Consider the following 10000-nt stretch of genomic DNA (forward strand, 5'->3'; position numbering starts at 1 on the left):
CAGGCAGACGAGTGGACACACAGAAAGACAGACAGGCAGACGAGTGGACACACAGAAAGACAGACAGACAGACGAGTGGACACACAGAAAGACAGACAGACAGACAGGCAGCCGAGTGGACACATAGATGGACAGACAGGGAGACAGCCAGTCGTCCGCCTCCTAGAGAGAGAGAGAGAGAGAGAGAGAAGCGTGGGACGTCCTGCCGGTCGGCCAAGTGTGTTAAACCATTTTTCCATTCACAAATTCTCAGACAGTGAAGTGTGCTGCTTCTTGCCCCTGGTATGTTCATGTGTGTGTGTGTGTGTGTGTGTGTGTGTGTGTGTGTGTGTGTGTGTGTGTGTGTGTGTGTGTGTGTGTGTGTGTGTGTGTGTGTGTGTGTGTGTGTGTGTGTGTGTGTGTGTGTGTGTGTGTGTGTGTGTGTGCTGACGTGCACGAGGCCTGTGCGATGCCTCTGGAGTTGCGGTGAGTGGGCGATCGTGTGTCTGAGACCGACCACTCGATCCTTTTTCACCTGAGCAGAGAAACGACACATTTTTGGGCTATTTTCTAAAATGTGTTCATTTTGTTTTGATGGATTTCTGGAGAAAACCACAGCAGATGAGGTCACAAGCGTTTCGCTCCGTTAGCCACACAGCTGCCAATGTGCTGGAAACGACCTGAGAGATTGAAAATCCATCTTTACTTCTTCTGTCAAGGGTCAAAGGTCAAGGTCACTGTGACCTCCCCCAAAAACACGTTTTTCACCATAAAACACAGATTGATAATCTAATAATGACAAGATGAAGAATATTTCTGGACAGACATAACATTCTTCAAAAATAGTTCTGGATATCAATGTTTCCCGTTTGCCAAAGAACAGCTGTGTTTTTTGCAGGTTTTCTGCTCATTTGCATACAGTATGAAAATTATGCTGCGGAGAAAACTTCTTCCCTGACATCGAAAACAATATCTGCCTTCATCTGTGCACGTTGGTGCGTGCGATGTCCGTTGTGTTCGTTCGTTTTATTTTTCTCGGGAAAAAATAATTCCTCTGCTGCACAGGAAGTGGGTTTTGAATAAACACACATGCTCTGGAAACAGCATTGTTAGCGTGCAGCTTAGCTTTGCAACAAGGATGCCCTTAGCAACGGATGTTATTACTTTTTTCCAAAGTCAAACGTGAACTTTCATTCATAAAAGTTTATTTCGTTTGAGTCTATTTTCATAGTTTGTGTTCTATCGGTGATACGTTTTCTCGTGTGTGTGTGTGTGTGTGTGTGTGTGTGTGTGTGTGTGTGTGTGTGTGTGTGCGTGTGTGTGTGTGTGTGTGTGTGTGTGTGTGTGTGTGTGTGTGTGTGTGTGTGTGTGTGTGTGTGTGTGTGTGTGTGTGTGTGTGTGTGTGTGTGTGTGTGTGTGTGTGTGTGTGTGACTGATGGCGAGGTCAAAGTTGAAGTGCGTGGGAGAAGCTGTCTGTAAACAGTTTGGATACTCATTTCAAAGTTTGTATTTTCTCTTCCCAGTAACGTCGGTTTGTTCTCAACCTTTGCGATCACATTCATTTGTTTAAAAAGACTTTATGCGAATATGTGGCTGAGTGAGACGTCGTCACAGCTGTCAGCGAAGACGGAGAAAACTACGACCACAGAGTTTGACCCAAGTTTGACCCACCTCCTTCACATGTGACGTCTTCCTGTGCAGGAGAAATTCTTAACATCTAACTTTAATTCAGACAAACGGTTTGAGCGTCGGGGCCTCGGCCCGACTGCCGCTTGCATCGTTTTCTTTTCTTTTCCATTCGTCCTTCCTCTCTGACATGTATCCATCTTTCCATCTGACCTACATTGTCAGCAAACACGACACAGCTTCCTCTTTGCGTGTCTTCAACGCACGCACGCACACACACACACACACACACACACACACACGAGCGAGCAGGACAGGTGGCTGCATCACCTTGACGTCCAGTTTTTTACGACACACTCTACATTCATCTCTCTCTCGCACGGCAGGTATAAGCCCCTTACACCTTCTGTGCTACTGACGCTGCCAGGACCTCACACACACACACACACACACACACACACACACACACACACACACACACACACACACACACAGCAGGTAGTGGCAGCATATCACAGCCTCTGGTCGCCTGGCAAACAGAGCCTCGTGATGGAGTGATGACAGAAGAGAGGGATACAGATGGAGGGATGAAACAGAATGAAAGCAGGCGAGGATGGAGGGATGTGGATGGAGAAAGGGAAGGAATAAATAAGGGTAAAAAATGAACAGGGGAAGGTGGAGGTAAAGAACGAGGGATGGGAAGGGATGAAAAAGGGTGATCGAAGGCTAATGAACCATAGGCAGAGGGAAGGACGGAGGGAGGGATGGAGGAAAACAGAAAAGGGTGGATGAGTTGTGGGCAGTGATGGAGGAGGAGAGGGAAAGGGAGCGAGTGATGAGAAAAGAGAGACAACGACGAACGGAGGAAGAGAATCACAGATGGAGTGATCGAGGGAGAGACGGACGGAGGAGCGATGTGGCGCAAGGTGAAAGACGTAACCGTGGGCGATAGATGGAGGGAATAAAAAAAACATTGACGCTGTGAGAGAAGTGAAATAAGGAGCAGATGGAACGAGAGAAGGAGAGAGAGAGAGAGAGAGGGAGAGAGAGAGATTGATGGTGATTTGAATGATGGGGGGATGAGTGACAGAGGAGCAGAAGAAGAAGGAAGGATGGAAGGGAAAATGTTGGAGGAGAGACAAGAGGTGGAAATGGAGGTGAAGGAGATGTAGAGATGACAGGACATCCTTTCTTCTTCTCACCCATTCCCTTCTTTCACTTAGTTTCTTTCCTTTTCCATTATTTCGTTGAACCTTTTCTGTACGTTATTCTTGTTCCATCTTACTCTCTTCTATCTTTCCATGGCTTCCTCGTCTTCCGCCTCTTTTCTGCCCTTTTCTTTGTGACAATCCAACACTGCACGTTGCAGCAACATGTTCAACTAAGACTCTCCTGACGCTCAGCTGCCTCCACTTCCCCCCTGCGTCAAGAACAAAAGAAAAGCGCTGAAGAGGCCTGCTGCCGCGGAGACATGGAAACTTACAGGAGTTAACTGTTTTCTCTCTGCCAAACTTTCTCCGTCCGTCTCCTTCTTCTTCCTCGCTCGCTCCCAACAGTCTGTGTGTGTGTGTGTGTGTGTGTGTGTGTGTGTGTGTGTGTGTGTGTGTGTGTGTGTGTGTGTGTGTGTGTGTGTGTGTGTGTGTGTGTGTGTGTGTGTGAGAGAGAGTGTGTGAGAGAGAGAGCGAGAGGTTGGAATGTGGAGGCTTGTAAGTCACCTCTGATTTTCCACTCCCGCTGGGACACATCCCATTATCAGTTTTATATGAAACTAGGAAATTCCTCTGTGGTCGCTCTCTGGGTGCGTGAGTGTGTGTGGACGTGTGTGTGTGTTTCCAAAAGGGCAAAGCTACATGTGTTCATGTGTGCGTTTGTGTCAGGTGGGAGGGTATGTGTGTGTGTATCGGTGTGTGTGTGTGTGTGTGTTTGTGTGTGTGTGTGTGTATCGGTTTGTGTGTGTGTGTGTGTGTGTGTGTGTGTGTGTGTGTGTGTGTATCGGTGTGTGTGTGTGTATCGGTGTGTGTTGTATCGGGGTGTGTGTGTGTGTGTGTGTGTGTGTGTGTGTGTGTGTGTGTGTGTGTGTGTGTGTGTGTGTGTGTGTGTGTGTGTGTGTGTGTGTGTGTGTGTGTGTGTGTGTGTGTGTGTGTGTGGTGTCTGGCTCCATAATGAGCAGCTTAACAGTGGAATAAAAACTGGGCATTTTCCTTTCCCCTTTTCCTCCTCAACAGTGCAGCACCGCCATAAAAAATCCCCAAAATGCCAGTCTCACATTTTTCAGTCGGACCGGAGCAGCACAGACACACACCACAGACACACATCACAGACACACAACACAGACACACAACACAGACACACAACACAGACACACATCACAGACACACAACACAGACACAACACAGACACACATCACAGACACACAACACAGACACAACACAGACACACAACACAGACACACAACACAGACACAACACAGACACACAACACAGACACACAACACAGACACACAACACAGACACAACACAGACACACAACACAGACACACAACACAGACACACAACACAGACACACAACACAGACACAACACAGACACACATCACAGACACACAACACAGACACAACACAGACACACAACACAGACACACAACACAGACACACAACACAGACACTCATCACAGACACACAACACAGACACTTATCACAGACACACAACACAGACACTCATCACAGACACACAACACAGACACAACACAGACACACATCACAGACACACAACACAGACACAACACAGACACACAACACAGACACACAACACAGACACACAACACAGACACTCATCACAGACACACAACACAGACACTTATCACAGACACACAACACAGACACTCATCACAGACACACAACACAGACACACAACACAGACACTCATCACAGACACACAACACAGACACTCATCACAGACACTCATCACAGACACACAACACAGACACTCATCACAGACACACAACACAGACACACAACACAGACACACAACACAGACACACAACACAGACACACAACACAGACACACAACACAGACACTCATCACAGACACACAACACAGACACTCATCACAGACACACAACACAGACACACAACACAGACACACAACACAGACACTCATCACAGACACTCATCACAGACACACAACACAGACACACAACACAGACACACAACACAGACACACAACACAGACACTCATCACAGACACTCATCACAGACACACAACACAGACACACAACACAGACACACAACACAGACACTCATCACAGACACTCATCACAGACACTCATCACAGACACACAACACAGACACTCATCACAGACACACAACACAGACACTCATCACAGACTTTGGTTGATTTGTTGATAAGTGTTATGCTGCGTTCACCACAAAGGCGACGCCAGTTTTCCGTGGGATGAGATTACAAACGATGCGAACGACACAACAGGAATAATGCGAAATTTACAGCATTGAGCTTCACTCTTCACTGAGTTGAAATACCTGAACTCTAGCACAACGTTCACGTGATCCGACGTCGCGTTGAGATCCGTCGGCAAAACTTGCGCGAGTAACGCAACACGGAAGATTTGCTTAGCGTTTGGTGCGAACGCAGCGATACAGTCGCCTCACTTTTCATGCTCTGGCTTCATTTGTCAACGTTAGCAGTGAGTCGGTTTATTAGCGTCATTAGCAGCTTTCATCGTACAGATGTTTGAAATTTATTTCAACTTTTCTCTGGTGGTAAAGTCACAAACCGCAACCAACTGAGCGACCGACAGGGGACACTTTATGGCGGCGCACCGCTGATTCTATTTCCTGTTTCCGGCAGCGTCCGAAAATTCAACGCGAACGCGACGTGTTCTGGACGTTTAGTTCAACAACCGTATTCAACACGACGTAGAAACATGGAGACTCACACGGAGGTCGGTCCACCTCATGGACCCCACTTATACATGAACACATAGTAATGGACAATATATTCAATTTCTGTGAGTACGTTCCTTTTAAATATTACACACTGTAGCTTTAAATAAGTCAATCGGCTGGTCAAATGGTCTAAAACTGGTTGGTGTGACGATCGTATCGACAGGACCGTTTGTGTTGCCGTCGTTTGAACGCTCCGACTGGAACAATCGCGTCAGTGGAATTTCACGGCTTCCGAATCCTCCTGTCAACCGTCGCCTGATTCGTCCGACTCTCAGTAAACTGCTGTTTTTCCGAAGGCATCAGACGAGGTGAGCGGATTTATTAGCTTTGCATCGGCTGCCTCGCTTTTGTCCGTGCGATAGATGGTTGAGTGGCGGTCGGTCGGTCGTATCTATAAAACTGGGACGCAGCTGGAAGTGATGCACGAGCAGGAGATTTGGATACAGACAGAAATAGTTGATGGCCGTGAGCGACGGCTTCACCGTAAGAGACACGAGGGAAGGAAGAGAAAATGGGGAAGAGGTGAGAATAGAATCCCCATTTCTTCTTTTCTTTCCCCCCTCTTTACTTCCCAGTCTGCCATGAACGGAAAATCAACAAGAGGAATATTCCACGCCTCTTTTTTATGTTTCTGCCTTCGCCGTCTGTCGTGCGTCTCCTCTCCAACCTTGATCTTCCTCCGCCCTCGAGAAAATGGAAAGACGCTGGACGATGAGAAAAGCGACCGGCGGGGAATTAAATCCCTCGCTCTCACAGAGTCACGTGGATTTAACCGGCGGACAGACGTGAGCAGACGATGAGGAGGGACGGGTCAGGGGAGGGCAGCCGCCGGTCTGTCCGCCCGACAAAGCACCAGATTCAGCTAAGAGTTGTTTTATTGCAAATTGAGATTTTTGCACACTGCACATATTCAGAGCTTATAAAATAAAGATGAACCTATTATAATAATCTATGTGCGGAGATTTGCTGCTAATAATTGTCGATAAATTACTTTAGGTCTGGATTTTTGCTGTGATGGTTTTTCTCTGAAATTTCAATTTTTCTTTACAAAACCAACCAATCATTCAACATCGATAGAGAGAATATACAACAGGCAGGCTGTGGCTCGGGAGGTACAGCCGGTGGTCGTCCGCTAACCAGAAGGTCGGTGGTCCGATACCCGCTGCCCGCACTCCCCCATGCCGCAGTGTCCATAAGACGAAAAGTCCATTTACAACGAATATGATTCACAATAGCCTCGATTATGTGTAATTATAATACTTTAATTACACTCAGCTCAGTGATGTTACTTGTTATTGAGTATATTTTACTTGTATTAGTCCTTTTACCAGAGCGTCTTCAGTCACAAACAATGAACTGAACCTTTGTATATGTAAAACTGTGCCTACATTTTCACTTTTCCAACATTTTTACACTCAACTATTGATCAATGAATGAACATATTCAGAGGAATGAATGATGAAAATTAAAAAATACAGGAGAAGGAGAGATGATTTTGCCTCGTACGGGACGGACTGGAATGATTTTAACGTTTACGTCGGTCTGGAAAACCGAATGTGTATCAGCCCTGAGGTGTCCTGTAGCAGCAGCCGTGGTATTATGATCAATAACGCAGACGTGATCGCTTTCCTGTCTAGTTCACTTGCGCTCGGCAGAACAGACCAATGGGTAAAACATGCGGAGGAGCTGCGGCGTAGATTGAGTGCGATCGTGTTGTGAGGAATAGACCAATAAAAAAAAAAGAGCCATCCAGCTGTGCTGCGACGGCTTTATGTTCCTCTTTGGAAAAGCTCTGCTACGCACACGAGTGGAAACACACACACACACACACACACACACACACACACACACACACACACACACACACGTGTTTTGACAGACATGAAACAGAAAAACAGTGTCATGGTTTTTTCCCTGCCTTCCTCCTGGCAGACCGGAGCAAAAGGACGACTTTGGAAAAATTGGATCTGTGTGTGTGTGTGTGTGTGTGTGTGTGTGTGTGTGTGTGTGTGTGTGTGTGTGTGTGTGTGTGTGTGTGTGTGTGTGTGTGTGTGTGTGTGTGTGTGTGTGTGTGTGTGTGTGTGTGTGTGCGTGTGTGTGTGCGTGTGTGTGTTTGGTGACTGTTCACTTTAATGTCACTGTGCGTCTTGATGTTTTCCATCCATTACATTATCGCTGTGTGTGTGTGTGTGTGTGTGTGTGTGTGTGTGTGTGTGTGTGTGTGTGTGTGTGTGTGTGTGTGTGTGTGTGTGTGTGTGTGTGTGTGTGTGTGTGTGTGTGTGTGTGTGTGTGTGTGTGTGTGTGTGTGTGTGTGTGTTTCCATTCTCTCCCACATTTCAAACCAACTGAGATCAGATGAGTTGAAGGAACTTTCCTTGAGAATTCTCTCTCCCCCCTTTGTCTCTCACCCTCCTGTACCTTGACTTCTTCATCTTGTTCTCTTCCTCTTCCTCTCTTTCTACCTCTTCACTCTTTCTCCCTTTTGACTCAAACCCCCATTTTGCCTCTCACGTTGTCTTTCTTCCCCTCCGCTGCGTCTCCCCTCTCTCACTCTTTAACCATCACTCATGTTTTTTTCCTCCCTCCTTTATCCCCCTCTCAAGATTAGTTTCTCTCTTCCCTTTGCCTCCTCTCTCAACCTCCTCCCTTTGTCTCCCATTTCTCTCTCTCACTCCCCCTTTCATTCATCACTTACTTCCCCTCTCTTTTTAAACATTCTCTCTCTCTCTTTCATTAAGAAACGATTGTGTGTGTGTGTGTGTGTGTGTGTGTGCGTGTGCGTGTGCGTGTGCGTGTGTGTGTGTGTGTGAGTGTCAGAGAGTGAGAGAGGAGGATGAGGCGGGGGGCATTTCTGCTTCACACCTCAGTGACACTTCCTCCACCACATCCTGTTTATTTCCTGTTGCGATAGTGACCGGGCTTCCTTAGAAATGCAAACACACACACACACACACACACACACACACACACAACCACACAACTATACGTGTGCATAGAGTACAGTAGAGAGTAGTACAAATACCTCAATCATACTGTAGTAACTCTCCACAGCTGATCTTTTACGATTGGAAACTTTTGTAATCTTCTGGTTTTTAAGTGATATATTTATCACGTATGAAGTGGAAGTTGTACTGTAACGACTATAGTTGGTGTGTTTTGTGTTTTTTTTTCTTTCCGCCCTCACGAATCGTTCTCTTGCATGTTTTCCCTCTCAGGACGGACCCATGAGCCCACGTCTGGGGACTCGTATAAAGGACTCCTGCTGAAATCCATCTGAGCACATGCAGAACATCAGGTAGGAACATCCCGGCATCTAACTAACCTGTCGCCAAGACAACCACTGAGGTCGTTTGGCTCCCAACATCCTGATACGAGAAATGGGAAGTGGTGCCCCAACAGAGGCCGGCTTACTGGACCATGGTCCTGTTTTTTGTTTAGTTTTTTTACATTTAGGTTCAACAGGAGCGACATTGTTCACTCGTCCTAATTATTCATTTATTCTATGTTATTGTCTTTAAGCCTTCTGTTTGGATGACGTTGTTTCTGGTCTGACTGGTTGACTGGTATTTTCAAGACGCAGCAGGGTGGTGGTGGTTAACTGGTGGATTTATTTCTGAGGTTTGTTGATAAGCCAACGATCCACTTGGCATCTGATCTGACTCGACTTGTTTCTCAACTGTCTGTTTCTAATTTTGTCCCAGATTAAACTGGAGATGGCAATCCCAGTTTTGAGTTTCTATGATATTTTTTTTTATTGTGGGGTTTTACCAGCTGACGTGAGTCAGTCGTTTCAGTCTATCTTCCGTTGCTCTGCTGGTATGTTGGACATGTTTCTTTATTGTGTGAGTCTCGGGCGATTGGTTGGATTTGATCTGGTTTCTTGTTGTTACAAGACGTGTTATTGTACATGTCAGTTTCCGTGCCGTCGCAGACCTGGTTCCACTGGTTTCCCAGGGTGTACAGTACGATGGTTTTATTAAGTGTTAGTGCTCCAGTTGTTTTTTTCTCTTGGCCATTAGTCTTGAGGCCGACTGTAGCTTCCACACTGTGGTAAAAAAAAACAAAAAAAACACGAATTCCTTGAATCCAAACGGTTACAACTGCAGGAGAGAGGACAGAATTTCAATGTGACCACAGCCGCAAATGGAGCTAGACGTCAGCTGTAAAACACACACACACACACACACACACACACACACACACACACACACACACATTCACACACATTGACACACATTCCAGGGAGCTGAATTACCATCAGTCGACGTAAGGAGTACTGATGATTTTGGTTTGATGCAGACACCGTGGTCTGTGGACAAAAACTTATATTAGAAAGCTGTAACAGAATACGTTACCTGGCCTTACAGACACGCACGCACGCTCGCACACAAACACACACACTGTGATACAGACATCAGTACGAGTGGTACGA

The 10000-nt window shown here is 46.4% G+C and overlaps 1 protein-coding gene across 1 annotated transcript in view; it reads left to right on the top strand.

Annotated features, from left to right (window-relative positions):
* The window catches only part of hivep2a (HIVEP zinc finger 2a), a 104661-nt gene that overhangs the window by 41771 nt on the left and 52890 nt on the right, over nt 1-10000 (top strand). The window contains exon 4 of the mRNA XM_047328855.1: nt 8784-8863. The gene's annotated coding sequence lies outside the window, so the exon portion shown is untranslated. The remainder of the gene's footprint in view (nt 1-8783; nt 8864-10000) is intronic.

Source organism: Scophthalmus maximus, chromosome 18 (assembly GCF_022379125.1).
Source record: "Scophthalmus maximus strain ysfricsl-2021 chromosome 18, ASM2237912v1, whole genome shotgun sequence".
NCBI classification, from domain to species: domain Eukaryota; kingdom Metazoa; phylum Chordata; class Actinopteri; order Pleuronectiformes; family Scophthalmidae; genus Scophthalmus; species Scophthalmus maximus.